This window comes from Lepidothrix coronata, unplaced genomic scaffold (genome assembly GCF_001604755.1).
Source record: "Lepidothrix coronata isolate B3197 unplaced genomic scaffold, Lepidothrix_coronata-1.0 Scaffold106, whole genome shotgun sequence".
NCBI lineage: Eukaryota > Metazoa > Chordata > Aves > Passeriformes > Pipridae > Lepidothrix > Lepidothrix coronata.
In genome coordinates this window covers 1,149,991-1,172,064 of record NW_016690286.1, presented here as the reverse complement: position 1 = coordinate 1,172,064, position 22,074 = coordinate 1,149,991, and the positions used below count along the sequence as shown (strand labels likewise).

Here is a 22,074-nt window from a genome sequence, read left to right as displayed (position 1 = left end):
AATTACTACTTGATTTACAGCTGTTAAGTCATTTTAAGGACCTTATTAATCATTTGCTCTTGGCAGGCAGAGTTACGACTGCTAAAAATAAGAAACAATGTCTTGTGTCTTAATCAGCAAAATGGGGATGGTGGCCAAGCAGTGGAGATTCTTGCAAACTTCCTTTGCACATTTGCGTATGGTGTGTGTTGTAGATAAACCTACGAACTGCATCGTGTTTGGTTAGTTGAGCCAGTTATTGAAAGGAAGCTGAGTTCTGTTCCCACTAGATTATAGTGCCATGATTGGTCAGGGAAATTGTGTGAGAAAACAATATTTAGTTGTGTGTGTACTTAGGAAAGATCTCCTCTGAGACTGATAGGTACATCAAAAGATAGGTAATTGGCAAATGCTTCAAGTATTAATTATCTTTTATTTTTTTTCTGTAGAAGTTGATACAATAACATTGAACTGGACAAGAGTTAAATGTGACTAGAGCTATTTGCTATTAATTGTTATAATAAAATAAAGAAGCTCTGTGTTCATTAGTGTGCCTGATAACAACACATTTAAGTAAGATTTTAACTTCTATACCCCTCAACAAAGTTCTTAGAATTTCTCCTACTTTTCTATAATGAAATCCTTGCAAGAAAACAACTGTGTGTGTACTATATTTCACTTTTACAGTTACAGGCACTCAGCTGCTTTTGTAGGGTTTATATCAGTTATTGCAATAGCCTTTAATAATAGAATATTACATGTAAAGAGACTGGATAAAGACAGTTGCGTAGTCAAACACTTATCTCTCATATCATGATCCCTTGGCTGTGGAAACTAGATCTATCCAAAACCCAAGCAGAATAGAAACTGCTTCTTTGACACCTTATTCTGTCAAACCTAAGGATTACCTGCAAGATTCAAAGGATTAACAAAATATTACCAATGTAATGGAAAAGACAAAGGGTTCATTTTGAGTTCCCTAATTATCATTCTTTTTTGTAAACAAAAGGTAAAAAGACAAGTAAAAATAATATTGATTTAATAGCTCACTAAAGAGTGCTGTAGTTCATGAATTCTATACAATTCTCAGTCACAGTCTTGACAATGGAATAGGGAAGGGAGAAAAATTATTTCCAGACTGAGAGTGAACACTTAGTGTGAAAGTTTCCAAAGCAGTTGTGTTGCAAACTCTGTAAAAGACATTGGGTTTTACTGCGCATTTTGAAAGAATATCATCAGTGCGATGATGTGGACTTCATTAGCTCCAGCTGCAACTGTGGAAATAAATTTGGGTTGAAGACGTAGTCTAACCTCACTATAATAAATAACCACTGGGCTTGGATAAATATTTATGATATCAAACTGTTCAGGGTAATAGGATTTGGCTGTTTGCTGCTTTAGAAAAATGGAGAAACTTGCAATTTAAATTAGACATTTATATATAGTACTTTTATGGAAATTGTTTTCCACAGATCAATATTTAGATGAAATATTAAAAAGGAAGTCCAAATGGAATGAGTATGGAAATGAAAAGGACTTTTCCAGATCATGTACAGCATGTATGGGGGAAATTTTTTTTTAGGTTTATACTAATCTTAACTTGGCTTTTTTTTCTAACAGACTGATCAGTAAAATTCGTTCACTCTTGCTGATAGGAGAATTAAAGTAGGATGTTCTGGTGAAGTTAGGATACTGATTTTGGGAACAGATTATGTTTGCACAGAGTATTTGCATAGGAAAAACAGCAATAGGAACAATGATTATATGTAGCTTCGTTCAAAATAAGCAGTCATAGTTTTGCTTAAGAACTCACATAAACATTTTGGGCTTATCTACACTGAGTATTTGTATTTAAATATGCTTAGACACACATATAGGCACATATTTCAGTCATATAAAAAAATTTTTTATGCATATAATTTTTTTATTATACTTGTAAGGTTTCTTGGCCATGGCTTTGACTGTCCTAAGTGAGACTGTCTAACTGCCAGTTTTCAGCTTGTCGCTAACTGAGTCAGCAGTCTTCCTTATTTTATAATATCTGAGGATCCTACTGGACAACATGGTGGACATGAGGAGCAGCGTGCCCTTCCAGGAAAGAAAGGCAACAGCACAAGGTGAAGGAGTACAGTCAGCAGGTGAAGGGTCATGATTATTTTCTATTCAGAAACTGGGAGCATGTCAGGAGCACTGTGTCAAATCCTGGGCTTCCCACTGCAAAAAAAAAAAAAAAAAAAAAAAAGGGATTGGCATACTGAAGTGAGCTCTGCAGAAGGCTACAAAGATAAAGAGGGCTCTGGAACACTGTGCATGAGAAGCTACTGAGATGCTGAGAGAAATCAGTTTGTTCAGTTTGGAGAAAAGAAGTACAATGACTGTTGTGTACAACTAAGTAATAGGATGATACAGAGAAGTTGGAGCCAGATTCTTTTCAGAGGTTTTCCCTTCTCAGAGAAGGGACAAATTGAATTTCATGGAGATGAGGTGATACCCTATCCCATACTCCAGCCCCTGCAAGACTCTTGGGTTCTGGACTTGCACAGGAGTCTCTGGTGCTTTCTCTCTCTCTCTCTTCCTTCTTCTTCTTTTAATCTCCTGTCTTAATATTTTGGGTAACTTGGGACTGAATGGGTTGGATTTTGCCAAGTTGTATGGGTTAGCATGTGCTAAGTCAGTGTTTTGTGGAATTCTTTGTTTTGGTTGTATGTTACCCTTTAAACTTTTGCCAAGTTCTCTTATTTCCTAAAGTTTACCAGTAAAGTACCCCCTGAGAAAATGTGTGCAGTTTTTCTCCTATGCACTTTCTCTTAAGGTGTTCAAAGAACCAAAGGCTCTTCTAATATGTCCAGAGGGTGGATATTGTTGGAGCCTTGTATGGCAATAATATTTAATAAAGAATCAATCTAAGAAACAATAGTCCTGTTACTCCAGTCACCTTTCAAACTGTGGTCGGTCCTCACAGACCAATAAGTGATCATTCATACTCGCTTAATTAATCTTCAGAAATAAGAAACTAAAAAATACTTTGAAATCGCAGTTATTTCTACTTTTTAAGATAAACCGATCTGAATGTTGTCTCAGCACACGCAGCAGTAATCAAACAAAAGAATCCTGAAGCAGCAGAGAACAAGGGTGAGGACACAGGCCTGATTAAATCCATAGTGCTACCCAAGGACCACGAGTAACAATGACACTAATTTTAGTAAAAGGAAACAGTCCTCCTGATCACTACGGAAATAGTTGTTGATGTGTTTTTCTGAAGAAGTGATGTCAGTATGAAAGGGGAAGTGTTATGCAGGAGCTATCACTGGCAGTCATAAATTCACAGAACCTTGTTGATCAGAAGGAATCTCCAGAGGTCATTCAGTCCACCCTGTGGAGTCAGCTCAGAGTCAGCTGCCTGGGGCTTCACTGCTTAAGTCTTCACCAGCTCCAAGGATGGAGAGTCCACAGTTACACTGTTTGACAAATGTTTATCCTCTTCATTTTAGTGTTCAGTGAGACCCCTGGACCTTTTAGCCAGTGTGGATCACTACTTTCTGAGGGGCTGATTCTTCTACTTCATGTTCATATTATGGAGCACGATTTCACATTTGCTCCATTGGGTTTCAATCTGTTGATGCTTGGTCCACCCTTAGGATCTTCTGTGATCATTAATTCCTCTAAGAAGTAACATCCATTCAAACTAATTTATGTCATAAGACATGCAAAAATTCAATCAATCAGAAATGTATTGTGTTGGTCACTGTGGCTGTCAAAATTTGACTTGTTTCTCTTTGTAGTTTCACATAAGTACTCGGGTATTCAGTTCTACATTTATTCATCTCACTGAATGAGCTCTATTTCTAAAAGCTACTGCTTATGCCACTCAGTGATCTTAGATGTCTTTTCTAACCATAACGATTCTATGATTCTATGTAACATTAGAAACATTTTCCTTCGTTATCAGAAAATCCACATACAAGTCTACAGTATAAAACCAAGGCAAACATGTTTTTTCAAGCCCTAAGAAAACTGTACTTCTTTTTCCTCAGATAGATTAATTCTGTGTGATTTTGAAAGGTTCCTGCAGGTATCCATTGACTACAATGATGTAATTACTTAGCACCTCTTCAAATGACAAAGTTTGCAAGCAAACAATAGATTCTTTCACTCATTGGGAACTTTTAATTTCATTTTTTTAAATGTTTTCTTAAATTCTTGAGGAAATGTGTTTGGTGGCTGCTGCAATTTGCAAGTGCATCTTTGTCAGTGTCTACAGGTTACCGAAGCTATGATCAAGGTCAAGTAGAGCAAGATTTTATCCTTAAAATTTTGCAATCATTTCCTTTGTGAATACTTCTAGTTCTATCAACCTTTCCCCCCTCCTCCCCCAAATATCTAAGTTAGTTAATTCTAGACAGTGTGCCTGAAAGACGTCCTTGCCACAGCACACTGTCAGCCATAGCAGAACCTATTAAATGGCTTACATGGCATTCCTGGGCAGGGCCAGATAAGTATATGTTTTAAAGTAATTTTCCAAAACACAGCTTTTAAACTGTGTTTAAGTAACCCCTGGAAATACAGTCCCCTGCTTTTATTGTCCATTTTAACTTGCTTGTGTTAAACAGAATTGTCTCAAGTTGTGCTCCTACAAATAGTATGTGAACTGACAGTGTACTGGGTCAAGACATTGCCTCTCTACCCCCTATCCTGTTGCCAGCATTTTTCTGCCTGTAAAAGTAGCAATTGCTCAAACCTCATTAAATGGAGTGGTGGAGAACCTGCCCATACTTGGCCTCTCTCTGCCTTTCCTATGCTTTCATTTGTACTTTTCATTTTGCTGTCGGAGGCAGAGCAGCATGGGAAAAAGGTCCAAGCTGTTAATATATCTGCACAAAAAAAAGGTGCTGGCTGGTATGATTTTTGTGTCCTTCTCTTGCTTTTGTTTTCAGTTTGGCTCCTACAGCACAGGTAGGGCTCAGAGTTACCGCCTCAGCTGCTGCTCTTGTCTTTACAGCCCACTCTGAACTGTGGAAACCTTCACCCACACTTCTAATTGAGATTACAGGTGTTGCCAGGACATTGCAACCTTACTTGAGAGTGAGTTGATTTTGGATGTATCTCAGTACCTGGCAGCACTGACAGCAGAGCACCAAAGGGTTTTTCTGCTGACAGCCGTGATCTAGCTGCTAGGTCGCTTGGTGTGTCTGCATCTGTGCTTAAGTGTCACTTTAAAATACATCCCAGATTATGCATGAATCATGAGCCAACTTGTCTTTTAAAGGTCATCTGAGCCATTCAGAAATAAACAAATTCACCGTGGTGCATAAAAGAAACCAGCATTTGTAAAATTGCTGAGTAACAAATGCATCTATGCAGGGTCATATTTCCAGCTCCCATATAAAAAATATGGGTCAGTGGGGATTTGATCCATGATGCATCCATCCTGCATACTGTGTTTGTGTAAGTAATAATAGCAATGAAAATAAATGTACCTGTGAGGTTGCAAGTGAATAACATGGCTCCTTTTTCTCCATCAGCTCTGTGTGTGTTCCCATTTCAACCACTGTGCCCACTACTACATCTGCAGTCTGAGCAGTGGAAAGCCAATGAGCAATAATAATAGTAGTTTGACCTCGCCTGGCCTGTAAATGAAATACCAAACTGTAATTCATGTCCCCTGTTGCTTGGTGGTTTGGAGTAATTCCTCCAATTTGTCATATTGATACAGCTGTTACATCCCATTGATCTCATTTACTGAATATCCTTATGATCCGTGATTGTCTCACAACTGACTTAAAATACAACCTTCTTCTTTCCCGGGCAGGCTGGAGCCTGCTTTCTCTTTTGGCTTATTTTGCTGGTTCTTCTTTTCTTGGATTATGTCTTTTTAAAATGTTGTTGAAAAGCCCAGACACGAGGTACAAAGTTGGGAGCATTTCTATAGAGACTGGCTTACTAGTGAAGGACACATCTGCTCCCAGTGTCTCACCAATTCCAGCAGCATGACACTAGTTATTTGCCACTGGTAAATGTTCCTCAGTATTATCTGGCTGAAGGCAATGTGTTTGCCTTAAACAGGCAGCTTTGGGCTTCCACAGCCACAGAAAAAATATAGAGTCTAGAATTTGGTAATTTATGGAGAAAAGCTATTCACCTCACATAAGAGTAGGCCCCAAATTTCCAGGAACAAACAAACATAGAGGTTAGTACCTGCAGCCTGTCTCTATGAGCAGAGACAAAAAACTTGTTCTAAAATGCGTCTGGCTCAGTTTTCCTCCCGGTGAACTGCTGGGAGTTAAACACTCGGAGCAGTTAAACTGTCAGATTGTTGCATCGAGGGCTTCTCCACCTTGATGGCTATCACATGGTGCCAGCCTAGCCCCCCAGCTAGATGAGCCAAGGGGAAATAGTTGTTTCGGTGGTAGTGAAGTGGAAGAGATGAGAGTATTGTCACAGAAGAACAGTAGACAGCTTTTTGCCCTAAATGGGAAATAATTCTTGCTCTCGTTACAAACCTGTCGTGGAAAATGATAACTGTCACTTGTGTCTTGTCTCTGAATTTAAATTAAATGCATGATTGGAGAAAAGAGAAATGAGGGTTATATCAATGACAAAACACTTACTTTTCCTAGTCCAATGTAAGCTAGCATCTTGTTGCCTGTGTCTGGAGCAGATGCAGTGTTATCTAGTAAAAGAATTTTGGGACTGCACACTAAAGCTCAATCAATAGCTATTTCTGGTTTCTGAGCCCTGATTTCTGTGGATTTCTTTTTTCAGCCAAAATGGTAGCCCATTTTGAAAAGAAGACTATAAGACCTTGCACTTTTTGCATTCTGAAAAAATAATATTTAATAGGACCTAACTGAGTTTTAAGACAAATGGTAAGATCCCCTTTGATTCTGCAAAGTTCAAGCTGCAAAGAAATAGGATCTAAATGTAATGTTTTCTTGCTATGTGACATTTTCTCCTAAAAACTGAGTATCAGTAAAATTCACCCTAATTCAGAGTGTTTTCCCAACGACATAACTCTCCACACTTTAGCAGGTTCCCTAGCAACAGCAGCGACAATTATGAGCCTCAATGCACTTCGGTGCAGCACCTCGCTGAAGCAGGGCACTGGATTTACAAAAACAGATTTTGAGAGCTGCAATATCCATTTTCGACACAAGGTGGCTGCAGAAAATCAGTGTTTGGTTCAAGTTCACACGCGCGCGCACACACTCTCACTGACACGCCTCCTCCCCCCTGTATTTCACTGGACTTGCAGGGAGGCAGATGCCACCCACTTGGGAATGGCATATACTCCCCTTCACATCTCTGATGTCCGTTTAACTTTTCTGCTTCATTTACATTCACTCAGCCACTCTGTAGCTTTGGACTTTGTTCTTATTACCCTGTTGATCTTAATTTCTCTATATTCAGTGTGCATCCGCATCCCTTGGTTTTCATTTCATTGAGTTTACAGAGAAGCTAAATTTTAGAGATAAACTGATTTATGGATAATCACACAAAACTCCACCACATACATGAGAAAACCCTCAATTTTCAATATTGATCTTTGTGTAAATTCATTTCCAAGGAAGAAAGATATTTGAATATCATAACATGAGATCCATTAGGTTAACATAAATATTTTCTCGTCTTGTTTCAGTTACAACTTGTTCATCCATTTTATGGTCTTTCATCTCTGAATCACACAGATACATATGATATAGAAACCTGATATCAGACTAATCAAGTCTTTAGGTAATGGTTTGTCTGCTTTAGGTGGGTGCACAAATATGCCTGCAGGTAACAGCTAGAAAGTGATTATATACATATACATACACATACATGTTCGTATGTATCAAGTGGTCAGAGGGCGAACAACTCCCTTGTGCATTTTCATGGAAGAGCACCCACCACCAGAGCTTAGGCTTGAGTGTATTTTGCTGTGTTACAGATTGATCTGCAGAAGAATACACATGCCTATCAAATGACTTAAAATTTGTTAATTTTCTTACACTTAATTCACCTATATAAGTGTTACCCCATAAGACAGTATTTTCCATCTTTCATTAGGCATCTTTATTTTCCCTGCATTCATCACAAAAGAAGCGTAGATGACAGGTTTAGGCTAGACATCAAAATTCTGGATGGCTAAAGCCAGGTAAAATAATGCCCACATGAGAGGTAAAAATGATGAAGCTTAAACTAAGAATGTTTTCTAGGCAAAAATGTTAGAAACTGATGAATAGATTGTTTCAATGTCACTCATCTCCTGTAGAGAAACAGATGAACAAGAAGGTAATTCTCTAATATTTATCAGCTTAACATAAGTATATGTTATTATCAAAAGTTTTATATTGGCTACATTGTAAAAAATCATTATTTCATCTATAATCTTGCATTGACTGGCAAATCAAGCTTTGGTTATAACTGAAAATGATATATGATACCTACTTCCAAAAATTGTTTAAAGCCTTATGTCTGTATGGTAGCCTACATTGTACTGTATGATGCATGTTTTTGGTTTTTTTTTGTGATTTTGATTCTGTTTACCTATTTATAAGATCCAAGAGAGAAGAATTTACAAGCCTGGATGCAAGTTCCCCGTTTTGGGATTCACTTCCTTTACTCTTCACTCAAAAAGGGGAAATACTACAAATGAATCATCTTAAACGATAGGCACTTTCTATGTCACTTCTATAAAGACACACATTTCTTCCGTACCAAAGAGCCACAAGCATGAGGAATCATACCATATATAGGCAGTGCAGCACAAAGTTTCAGGTGGTTTTCCAAAGGCATCTGGAATTGCCTGGGGATGAGCATAAGCTGTGTAGCAAATGGCAGCTACATACCATTTCAAGAGAAATATTAGTTCAACTGCAACCAATTTCCCGCCTTTTGCCATGGGAGACTATGAATCTATTTTTAACTTGGGTATTCTTTCTTTACTGTGTTGTGATAGCTGCAGGAATACTGTCTTCAGTTTATTAAAGCAAATGTTAACTTGGAAAAATGGATTTATTCAGACTGTACCTAAAGGTAGAAATAATACTGTTGTCCTTTATTTTACAAGAAAACTCATAGCAAAAGGTGTAGAGAATGAACTGGTGCAAAACACTGTGAGAGTAAAGTCTTAGGGATTGATAAGTAAAACATAGAGAAAGACCATCTACCTGCCACCTCCTCTGGCAGACGTAACCTGCTATGCTATCTATGTCAGGAAATCCCAGTTTAAATCAAAGTCCTACAGCCAAGTTGCTGACTTTGTGCATGGTGGACAAAGGCACATTGAAATAATTGCTCCCTTTGGCCCTGAACCTTTGCTGCTGATAGTAGTTGGGGATCCCACAAACATTGATGAGTCTGTCCTGTGACACTGTAAATTGGAGGGTTGAAGGATCCCTTGAAATCAACCTCTTGATACCTTTTCCACCTTCAGATCTGCATTTTCTTACCTCTGTATTTTGCCTCTAGAAGCAAATAAAACCACACCAGCACTCTACATTGTTGTTTTACGGAGTATGTTTATCCAAACTGTGCTAGGAGGCCAGGTGATATCCCCAGCTGACATACCTGTGAACTGAAAAGAACAGCCAGAGGTATGGTGGAAGGGAAGGGTGTCAGTATAAAAAATGGCAAGCACTGCAGAGTGAGAAAAACCTACACCTCTTTACTTTCAATTCTACTGTAGGAAATGGGAATGGAATGAAATCTCCAAGACAGAGATTAAAAAGCGGTTGAAGATGCTTCAGAACCGTAATGAGAGTAGAGACTATAGTCTTGAAAAAATTTGCCTGAACTAATTTTTAGGATGATTGACAACATGAAGTTAGCAATAGATAGGATAAGCTTTTAAAACTGAGAGACAAATGGAATCCTTTACCAACCCTCATAGTCCATTCCTCCATTGAGTTCACCTGTCAATAGGATTATAAGTATGTTAACTGTTAACTGAAACAGTTTATTATAAATTTTTATTCAGATGGATTGAATATCCAGTGAATTCAACTGGGCTATAGAGCTCAGGGATTAAATTTGAATTCTCTTTGAATTTCTGTTTAGAAGGAGCAAAAGCTATCAAGATTTGAACAGTCTTAGGGCAAATATTCCTCTAAAAAGACAAAGAGATAGAAAATGAAAGGAGCAGCAATTGCCTCCACCATGACTGCATAATGTAGGCATTACATAACTACTAAGGTATTATCTCAGCTTTCCAGGAAGCTGATGATGTCATGTATGTGGGAAAGGCAGAATCACAAAGGGGTCAGACAGCAGAGAAATGGAAATGACCATGGTCAGGGAACTTGTGGGCTCAGCTTGGATAATCTCTGTTCTGCAAAGGAAATGGCATCTGTGATTCTGCCCAGAGGGAGCAAATCTGAGATGTTCTGGGTGCATCAGAGGAATGTTTTACTTGGCAGAAAACAGATATTATGAATTTGTTTTTATAGGAAGAAACTGATTAAAAATGACTCAATCATCTTTTAGTATTGTGTGAATAGCTTAGACAATCCTAAATTTATTTTACTGAGTAAATTGCAAGAGGAATTTACTGAGTAAATATGTATGAGAGGAATCAAGGGAAAGTGTAATTTGTAATCAGTAACTTAATTTAATGAACTCTTCCCACATCAGAAAAAAATGAATTTTAAATCACCAGATTAGATAACAACAACCTTTAAATATGTAGCTGAGTATTTGCTCAAAGTTTCTGGAGGAAATTTTTTGTGTTAGCCCAAGAATGAATATGACCTGAAATATTTCAACACCAATGCACGCAGCACGAAGAACAAAGAAGAGGAGCTTGAAGTTTTGGCCTAGTCCCAGAGATTTGACCTCACTGCCATAAGTGAAACCTGGTAGGATGAGTCCTGTGGCTCGTGGGATGAGTCCTGGTGGGAGTGCCCTCTTGGAAGGTTACAGGCTCTTCAGGATGGACAAGCAGGGCAGAAGAGGTGGAGGGGCGGCACTGTGTGTAATAGAAGGGTTAGAATGTATAGATCTCACAGTTGGCAATGTCTCTGGCAAGAATCTAGGGGCAAATAAATAATGCAAATATCATCGTGGAAGTCTACTTTAGACCTCCCAGCCAGGATGATGATGCCAATGAATTATTCTTTGAGGAATTAAGGGAAACTTCCAGGTCAGCTGCCCTTGTCCTTATAAGGGACTTCTACTCGCCAGAAATTAATGGAGCATCACACAGCTGGTACAAACTGAGCCAGAAGATTCCTAAAAAATGTGGATGACATTGTTATGGAACAGGTCCCAAGGCAAAGATGCCCTCCTTGATCTACTGCTTGTCAACAGAGTGGATCTCATGAGCAAAGTGGAGATTGGCACCCATCTTGGCTACAGTGACCATGGACCAAATGAGTTTAAAATCTCTTTTGACAAGGGAAAAAGTACCAGCAAAACATCAGCTCTGGACATGAGGAGAGCAGGCTTCAGGCTGCTCAGGGAATTAGTAAGTAAGGTCTTGTGGGAAAATGTTTTTGCAGATGCTGGTGTCCATCAGTGATGGTCACTTTTTGCATATCACCTCCTAAGGGCATAGGAGCAGGCAATTCCCAAATGTTGGAAGTCAAGCAAGTGAGGCAGAAGGCCAGCTTGGCTAAGAGGAATCTTCTATTGGAAACAAGGCAAAAAGGAAGGTGTATGCCCAGTGGAAGCAAGGTCAAGTGACACGGGAAGAATTCAGAGATGCTGCTTGTTGCTATAGGGAGAAAATTCATGCAGTCAAAATTCAACTGGAGTTGAAGCTGTCAGAAATGTGAGGGACAACAGAAAGAGTTTTTTTTCAAATACATTAATGGCAATAGGCAGTATAGAAATATCATTAGCCCATTACAGGATGAGGATGGTCACCTCACAAACAAGGACAGACAAAAGCAGAAGTGTTTTACACATTCTTTGCCTCTGTCTTCAACACAGATGATGGACCAAGGGGGTCTCAGTGCTCCGAGCTGGAGGACCATGACTGTGAGAATGATCAGCTCCAAACTGACCCTGAAATTGTGTGGGATCTGCTGCTCCTGCTGGCTCCCTACAAATCTATGGGGCCTGATGGGATTCATCCAAGAATCCTCAAAGAGTTGGTTGATGTAATTTGCAAAACCTCTCTTGATAATTTTTGAGCTGTCTTGGGAATCCAGAGAGGTCTCAGATGACTGGAAGCTGGTGAACATTGTCCTGATTTTCAAGAAGGGCAAGAAGGAGGACCCCAGAAGCTACAGGCCCATGAGTCTCACTTCAGTGCCTGGTAAACTTATGGAGAAGATTATTCTCAGGGATATTGTAAAACACCTGAAAGACAACACTGTCATCGATCACAGCCAGCAGGGCTTCATGAGAGGGAAGTCCTGCTTATCAAACCTGATTTCCTTCTATGACAAGGTAACCCACTTAGTTGATCAGGGGAAGCTAGCTGATGTAATCTTTTTGGATTTCAGTAAAGCTTTCACAAGATCCTTCTGGACAAACCGTCCACCACACAACTGGATAAACACATCATGTGGTGGGTGATCAATTGGCTCATGAATCAAGCACAGAGGGTAACAGTGAATGGGGTAACATCAGACTTGGGACCTGTCACTAGGGGGGGTCCACAGGGCTCCATCTTAGGCCCTGTGCTCTTCAACATCTTCATGAATGACTTGGACAAAGGACTGCAAGGGATACTAAACATGTTTTTAGATGACACTGTGAGGAGCTGTTGACTCCCTCAAAGGCAGGGAGGCCCTGCAGAAAGACCTCATCAAATTAGAGGACTGGGCAATCACCAACCATACGGAGTTCAACAAGGAAAAGTGCTGGATTCTGCACCTGGGATGGGGCAACCCTGGATGTATGTACAGAGTGGGGAATGATATGTTGGAAAGCACTGCTGTGGAAAGGCACCTGGGGGTCCTCGTCAAAGGCAAGTTGAATATGAGTCAGCAGTGCCCTGGCAGCCAGGAGGGCCAACTGTGTCCTGGGGGGCATCAGGCAAAGCATCGCCAGCCAGTAGAGGGAAGGGATTGTCCTGCTCTGCTCTGCACTGGAGTGGCCCCACCTTGAATATTGTGTGCAGTTTTGGGCACAGCAATATAAGAAAGATATTAATCTATTAGAGTGCATCCAAAGGAGGGCGATGAAGATGGTGAAGGGCCTTAAGGGGAAGCCGCATGAGGAGCAGCTGAGGGCACTTAGTCTGTTCAGCCTGGAGAAGAGGAGGCTGAGAGGAGACCTCATTGCAGTCTCCAACTTCCTCATGAAGGGAAGAGGAGGGGCAGGCACTGATCTCTTCTCTGTGGTGACCAGTGATGGGACCCAAAGGCATGGCCTGAAGTTGTGTCAGAAGAGGTTTAGGCTGGATATTAGAAAAAGGTTCTTCACTCAGTGGAACAGGCTCCTCAGGGAAGTGGTCACATCACCAAGCCTGTCAGAGTTCAAGAAGCATTTGGATGATACTCTCAGGCACATGGTGTGACTCTTGGGGATGGTCCTGTGCAGAGCCAAAAGTTGGACTCAATGATCCTTGTGGGTCCCTTCCAACTTGGCATATTCTGTGATTATGTGATTCTGTGATCTGGTAATCCAGAAAAAAACCAATTTTTTACTGGTATAATACAGGGACTGGCCACCACCACCAGCATATCCCAGTCACAAGACATCTCAGAATTAAATCTATAACTCCTTTAAATTCAGATAGTGTATTATGGTGTATTGAGTTCTCATTTAAGACTAGTGATTCACGCCACTACTCTTGGAAATAAAGCAGAAGCTCAAACCAGAAATCACTATTTCACTGGTACCTTTTACCAGGTATTAGAGCACCTCTATGACTGTTAATTTATAAATTACACATATATATTAGTATATCTTCGTAGATGACACAACTCACATGAGAGCACACAACCCGAGTTTCAGAGAGCTATGGTTGGAAGTACATTCTTTGGAAAAATGTTTCTATTTGAAGTGAAGTGGTGGAGTCACCATCCTGGACATGTTAAAAAAAATGTGTGGATATGACACTTGAGGACATGGTTTAATGGTGGACATGGTGGCAATGCTAGATTGACAGTTGGACTTGATGATCTTAAAAGTCTTTTCAAACCTTTACAATTCTATGAAAATTCTGTAAATGACTTTAAAAAGTTGGGGGTTTTTGTTTGAAATGATGAATCTACTCACCCACTTTTACGTATTTGAAGTTAAATAAATGCTACAACATATTTATGATATATGTTTATCACATGTAGTATGTTAAATATATTGAATGCATCATTGCATGTGTTATATTTATACTCATGTATGTGTTATAAAATTACTATTTTCTTGTGGTTGGAGATATACGTATGTGTGTGTTTCTACAGAAAGAGTGCAGAGATGTGGGTCAGAATATGGTATGAGCACTGTTGTCTTTTTACACTTTTCCTTTAAAATACCAGCAAATTATATTTATTTTCTGAACAGATTCAACACAGACCTTTCCTTTCTCCAATATTAATAATCTTGACACCTACAGGATTTCAAAATTCTGCCAACTCTCTAATCGATGTGTTGAAAGGATTTTCCTATTAGCATCTTATTTGTGTTTCTTGGTGAGATGTTTGAACCTGAGCATATAATCAATAGTTTGCCAAGCATAAGTTCAGTGGGATATCTTAGTTTTATACAGAAGCTTTTCTGGATTCACACCTTTTTTTTTTTTTTTTTTTTTTTTTTTTTTTTTTTTTTTGCCTATGCCTTAGTGAATTTACAATAAAATTCTGATGAACCATGCTGCCAAAAGTGAATATAAAACTTATGACCCTGTGCCCTAAAAATAAGCATCCTACTTTATAATAAATTCAAGATTATGGGGAAAATGTGCTGGAGGACAGTATGGAGCTTGGAGCAGGAAGATGTTTTCTGAAACAATGTAACAGTTTATTTTTAAATTACAAGATTTTTGTCTACATAATTACAAAAGTTGCTGTACTTGGATTAAAGAAAGACATGATACATTTTGGAACAGATTTTTTATTTAGAATATTTCTCCTGTAATTTGCTTCGATCTCATCAAGACACATGGGTAAGCATTGCTAGAGGGGGACCCTCTGTCTCAATCCTATAAAACAACATTATTTACAAACATATTGGAAAAAACTAAAGAATCAAAAAATTACAAAAAGCTGCATGTCCATCTCTCTTTGCAATAATGTCCATCTTCAAGCAACCAGTGTCACATGTCAGTATCTGCCAAAACTTCATTTTAGGGACAAAACCACAGACAAGGACTTCTTCCCATGTCCAAGCTCAAACTAGTGAAAACAAGCTTGGGGGTTTGATCTCTGGATGGGCCATTCACTAAGAGTTGAACTTGATGATCCTCGTGGGTCCCTTCCAACTCAAAAAATTCTGTCTTTCTATGAGCAGTAGTTTTGATACCCCCAGAAAAAAAAAATAAAATTAAATTTAGAGCGAAGTAGAAAAGCTGTTGGACTACCCTTTTATTCTGTGAGTTTTTTTCCTCCTCACATTTGTCTGTATGTTCGTATTTCACTGCCTGGTGTCCCTAATCCTTATGCTGGTGACTGGATGGTTTTGTTGATGGCTTTGCAAGAAGCATTGTGCTGGGTAGCTTTATCAAGTAAGGATATGTGTGAGAAAGAGGGCAAGGAGGAAACGAGAAGCGTTTTTCTGAACCCCAGTATATTGTCTTTGCAACCAGACAGTTGCAGAGACTTTTGAAGGACAAGATTATCTGTGTAACTGATGAAGAAAACATTGCTGTTTAATAGGCATTTTATAAAGAAGTGTAGGTCATTGACAAGGTATGCTGCTGACTCTGGCTTCTTCTGTTTTCTTTATGATGGTGGGTCATCTAATAGATATGTGTCATTGTAGCTTCTAAAACACTGATTCAGTTTACAATTAGAATCAAGGGCCTCTAGCTTGGAGGTATTTTTTAAACCCACATGTCTGGATTCACAAATACAACCAGTTACGAGATCTGTTGAAAACACTTGAATAAAAGCAATATTTTAATTTCAATAAGAAAAGGAAGAAGGGAATGAAGCTTTGTGAAAATGTCTGGAATTTGCTATCCTTTGCCTTCAGCTCTGGTTCTAGGGACTCCTTAGTGAGATGACACCTAGCAGGATGATAACTCATGGTAAGAGGGAAAAAATTTTCACCTGGGGGCATTGTTGTGTCCTGTATACATAAAACTGTTCATCCAGGATAGCTCTGATGCTACAGGTTTCCTGACTGCTCAGTGGGGGTTTCTTGCATTGCTACATAGGAAAGCTACTCTCTTCTACAGGCAGCATTTGTCTCTGCTTGTGCTCTATTTTATTAGTCATTAGCAGTAAATGCATCAGTTACCACTTCTTGGGCAACAGCAATGAATAAGTCTACAATGGAAATCCAGTCTTCTCACAGTTCCTTCCTTCTCATCTTTTGTTACACAAGATTTCATGAAGTTCATGATGTGCAATCTTACTCAGCTTAGGTTTCTTTACAGACAGCTGACTTAGATGTGAGAAACCTAGAACTCATTCATTTAATAAAATTTGGCAACACTTTATTTCAAGAAATAGGTAAAATAGAAATTAATATCCATTTTGTAATCAATTATACAGGATCTCTTCTTGTTTTTCCTAGGCTTCTCTGCTGGCAAAAGGAAAGCAAACCAATGTCTCTTGGTTAAAGTACATAATTCTTTAAGCTTCTCCCTCCATCTCTTCAAAGACACATGGTGCTAGGTAAATTACTTGGAACTGAAATAATCAGAAAATAATTTAAGAAGTCTAAAAAATCACAATAAACCTAAAAAAATAGGGGATTTAACTTAACAATGCTCCTGAAATACTCAAGCGCACTTATTCCAGGAACTCAGTTTATCCTCTTGCATTGAACTATGAAGTTTAGGTATAATTATGGAAAAAATAATAAATCATCAGGAGTTAATAGTAGTTATTAAACCACATACTCAACTAGAATCATGATTTTGGCTCCTCAGTAAGCAGGCAGCTTCAGTTAGAAACAAACCTCCAAACACTTAAAACATGCCACTCTAAATCAGAAAAGCTGAGAGAACAATGTAATAGTAAGTAAGGAAGGGAATAAAACTGCCTGCTTATTGTCCACAGTCAGGCAAGGAGAAACAGATAAGCCTCTAATGCCCACGTTAACTATTACCTTGACAAAAATCTCACTTACCCTCTCAGCGCACAGGCTTATTGACAAAGAGATGGAGCACAGGAGCTGACTGCAAAAGTCCCTGTGACTCTTCCTCAGAAAAGTTACTCCTGTGGTGTAAATTTCGTCACATTTAAACGTATGTGTGTGGCAAATCAGGTAATCTAAAAACACTAACCCAGAACTTTCTTAAGTTGGCAATTGCTTCATGGGCTGGAAAATCTGGAGGTTGAAGATCACTATAGTTCCCTAGGGCTGGACTTACACAGAGCCTCAAGGACTTTACAGCCAAAAAGAGGAAGTAGTTTTACTAGCAGTTTGCTTCTAACTTTCTGATCCTTGGAGAACCACTGGGTTTTCAAGAGAGAAGAAATTCTTAAAGTCTGTTTCCCTCCACAATGCAACTTCACAGGAAAATATTTTTGCTACAAATGTTTACACAAGTGTAAGTGTCTGAAAAATACACACCAAAAAGAGGGGGTACACTGCGAGCAGGGATTGCAGAAGCATGGAGTCTCCACAGTTCATATTGTGCAAAGAGAATAGGCCATTCACAGTTGAGACTAAATTTCTGTGTCCTAATGGTAAGTTATCCCAGAAGCTCTTTACTGGGCAGCCCTGCCAGCTTACAAAGCTGTGCCCCAGGATGGCAGTGTGCTATCGCAACAGCGTGGCACACACCCTCAGGGCATTGCGAACACAGCTAAAAATATTGCCACAGAATAAACAAACAGGGATCAGTACACAGTTTGCGTACCAATAGATGTCAGTGTTGCATATCTTATGTAGTTTACAGTTCTGGCAGACGGAGAAGGTCTGTATATGTGTCCTGTTTCATTTCATGGATTCTTGTCTATGCTTTTTTTATATCTAAGCCTGTCCATATGAAAAAAGAGCAAGTAAACTGGGGCATCTGCTGTCTAGTGCTTCATCAGTTACATAGTTATAAATAAGTTTAGTCTGTCAAATAACAGTAAAAACAGACCTTTACCATTGATCTGGTTGAATTTGCAGGCTTGACAATTTGTAATACCATCTGCAATCCAGTTGCTAATCAGACTTCAGAGAGAGCACAGAGGTGAAATGGAGGAGCTGCAGAGCTGCACAGAGCAGCCCACAGCTGCTTCAATGTCAAGTTGGTGCTGAGATACTATCTGCTCATGTGCCATATTGTTGTGGGCATATGTAACTGAGAACAGGACTTGGCATGGCTTTTTGGCAACCCCTGCATCTGACTCATGCTCTAAGAGAAATACCAGAGCACTCCTCTGCTAAAGCACTGAGAAAAGGTGCCTCTTCCACACCAGATGCATCAGCTGGAAACTCCACTCTGCAGCAAGGAGAATTTTTCTGGAGTTTTTGTTTCCTCATTAAGGGTTTGTTTTCCCTTCCTTGCCAGATCATTCTTCCTGGCCATCTCCTTGCACTGCAGCCCCCACTCGTGCTCTGGCATCTGTGGTTACGTAGCAGGGGAATCACAGAAAATGTTACTATAATTAATGTGCCACTGCAGGATCCTGCCCTGCCTGTGTTTTCATTCTTGGCTAGTGACTCATCCCCTCTTTTATTCCCTGTTATGGCAATCAACATGCACCAGTGCCTTTACCCCAAATGGTAATGTTTTTATTAAGGACAGTAAGCATAACCCCTTGCTTGGCGATGCCAGATAAAAGACAAGAGGTTTTGATCCTACCACCATCACCAGAAAATCTGAAGAGGTTTTTTTGCCTCTTGAATTTCCTGCATCTCATTAGACTATCCAGTGCACATCTGTAACAGCTCACAACCAGGCCTGTCAGCACACGGTTCATTAAAAAGCCGTGGCTGCCAGCTTCTTTTGGCTGAAATCTTTCCCTTCACAGTGTAATACAAACACTGGTCTGTGCACTCAGTACCTTTGTGGGAGCTTGAGGAGAATGAAAGCAATCTTATCTGACAGTTCTGTTCTCTGTGGGGGTCAGTGTGTACTGATGTGCAATTGCCTCTGTGATCCTCCGGAGTGGGAAAGTGGAAAATCCCCATGGATGAGACTCTGACCTGAGGAATTTGCTTTGTAAATTATATGGAAATGTCCAAGGGGAGAGAAGGTTTTGTTCTCCTGTACTTTTTTAATTGTAATTTTCTCTCCTCCCCCTATCATGTCATATCATCATATCATATCATATCATATCATAGCATATCATATCATATCATATCATATCATATCATATCATATCATATCATATCATATCTGCAACTTGCAAGGTATATACTTAAAAATAAAAAAAAAAAACAAGAAAAAATATATGAGGATTTAAGTCAGGGCTGTTATTTCCAATTCCTCTTTTCTCTGCCCTAAATAAAAAACCCTTCTGGCAAATTATTAGAATTTAATTCTTGGAGCATGTGAACTACTAAACTTACATCAAAAGCCAGAATACCTCAAACTTAAGCTGCCTTGAAACCTTTGTCATCCCAATAACAAAAGCTGGAGATGCAGACTGAGTATCATCACCTTGCTCTGCTAATACTGATCTTCTTCAGGAATCTCACACATTTCCTGCATTGGGGATCCAGAGAATTTCTTATGAAAACATGACTCAAGACCTATTTTGGCTAAAAGCATATTAATTTATGGCGAGTTAAAAATATATGACTGTCTGTTGAAGCATTAAAAAACACTGAGAGTTTTGTAAGCCTATATTAAAGAAAGAGGAAAGGTGGCTTTTTTTTAATACTTGGAAGTTGGGTGGTTCTTTTGTATTTTTTTTTAATAGTAAAAATGTTAAGATAAGGTAATCAAATCAAATAGGGATGGAAACATAGGTGACACTTTTCCTCCTTGAGACCCAATTTGTCCCATAAGAGAGAGCATCAGAAGGGCAAGGCTTGCTTAGAAGGCCCACACAGGGTACTGCCAGTAGCCCTGGACTGCAGTGGTCTCCTGTGGGAGAAGGGAGCGGAAGGGGTGTCCCATTTGAGAGAGCACTGCAAAGGATTCCCTGGGAGGGTGCAGGTGCTGGCTGTGCTGGGCAGGTGCAGAGTGGCACACACATCCTCATCATGACAAAATCAGCAAGCACTGGGAGAGGCATGTTGAGGATGGGCAGTGGCTGTGAGCAGTCACGGCCAGAGGTCAGGGCAGCACCAGACAAAGCACGGGGGACCAGAAGCTGTGGCTTCCTGTCATTGTCCTCCCTTTCCTCTTCCACACATCTGTGTCCATCCACTTTCCATAAAACTTTCTTTCCCATCCTGCCTGAGCAACTTGGTAAGTGTAGGTAGGGTGATCATCAGGGTGCGAGGTGCTCTATGGCTCTGCCTGACAAGAAGGGCTCTGCAAATTGCACAAGCTCTTCCCGCTGCCAGCTTTAGATGTTGTGGCCCCAGCCCACGTTATTAAGCCAAGCCCTTTTCCCTCGATGAGACAGGCACACCTGGGGACAGAGCAGTCTCACTCAGGGGGTGAGATGGCTCTGTGTAATGTGCTGCAGAGAATAACCAGTACATTTTACTTGCATAAATTTTTTTAAATCAAGAATTTTAAAAACAGAAATAAATCTTTCAGTTTTCGCTTGAACAAAATATTCAAAATATTTGGCTTAGATGCAATGATTTTTTAGTAGTTGCATTTTCACTCTGGCTTCCCCCAAAACAGTTTGGGAGAGAATGTCTTTGCAATGCCTTTGCAATTGCAATTTGTTAGTGAAGAAATTGCCATGGGAGAATTAATGATGTCAGGTAAGACACTGAGTGAGTTTTGGAAACCTTCTGATCCACATCCTGGCACTGATCCCAGTGTATCTAACAAAGTAACTGCTCCTGCAGACACAGACTGTAGTCTCCTCAAAGCTTTGGTGTGGTATGGCAGACCCTCTTACTTCAAAACTTGGAACTGGATGGGTAGATTGCTTATCCTGGCTCTTGCTGGATGAAGAAAATCCCGTCTTGTGAATTGAGCGCAATGAGGCTTCTTAGAAAAGTAGGACCTTTTTAAATCTCTACTACTAATCACCTAGAAAGCAGCCATACCAAACAGAACTTCTCTGCTTTTTGGTAGTTTTTTGTAGCATTACTCACCAATTCTGGAGTGTGCTTACCCTTTTCATGTGTTTGAGACATTATTGTATTTCATGTGCTTGAAAGTGTTCAGGCAGGACTGAAGCTGGAGGTGCTAGTCATTTCATAAACAACTTTGGGAAATATCTCCCCCTCTCTTGACAGGTTTGCCATTTATTCTGGAGCAAGATAGGACAAGAGAATGTGATGAGTTTAAAGAAGGAAGGCCACATGAAAGACAGATGGCTAATGTCCTTGTAGAACAGAATTTACGCTTTGAGCCTCATGAAATATTTCCAGAAAACACCCACATCTAACTATCACTCAGTTCAACCTTTAATGGTTGCCAAGTTTTTTGAAGGTTAAAATAGTGTAGAGTCCTGAATAAAGATTTGGAGACATTTTTGCTTGTGTATATTCAGCTAACCATGTACTTCAAGTGTTTAAAGGTTTGGGGGTTTTTCCTGTTTTATTTTTTGCTAGATTGATCTCATTTGGGAACGGGATTCTCCTTGTCTTATCAGAAAGAGGCTGGCATGTTTTAGAGGCAATTGTCCAAATAATAAATATGGTAACAATTAGAGTGAAGCCCCATCTGACTTTGACTTGCCATCAAACTAGGGTTACACGCAGTAACTGCATCTCAATATTGAAAGTTCCCAAACCTTTCTAGTTCTAACAGTTGATCTGGACATTTTTATCTCTCCCCCTCAATAAATGAAAGACAGCAAGCCACTTTTTGTATACCTCTCTTTCCAGGGAAACATTATTTCAAGTAATATGGTCTCACTAAGTGAGGTCTTGCTAGTTTTAGTGAAGGATGGAAACACCAGGGTACCTTAGTTTCTTTCTCCATTGCAGCATCTGCAACTGAGACATTGGCTAAAATCTGGGGCAATATGAGAAGAAATA

At 39.6% G+C, this 22,074-nt stretch overlaps 1 long non-coding RNA gene across 1 annotated transcript; it reads right to left on the bottom strand.

The window, feature by feature from the left end:
* Positions 1 to 1,578: 1,578 nt before the first annotated feature.
* Positions 1,579 to 17,207, bottom strand: LOC108501694. Its single transcript, XR_001876259.1, has 3 exons — positions 17,146 to 17,207; positions 9,411 to 9,535; positions 1,579 to 2,193 (listed from the first exon to the last, which is right to left on the bottom strand). It is a non-coding gene; the product is annotated as an uncharacterized LOC108501694 (long non-coding RNA).
* Between the last annotated feature and the right edge of the window lie 4,867 nt (positions 17,208 to 22,074).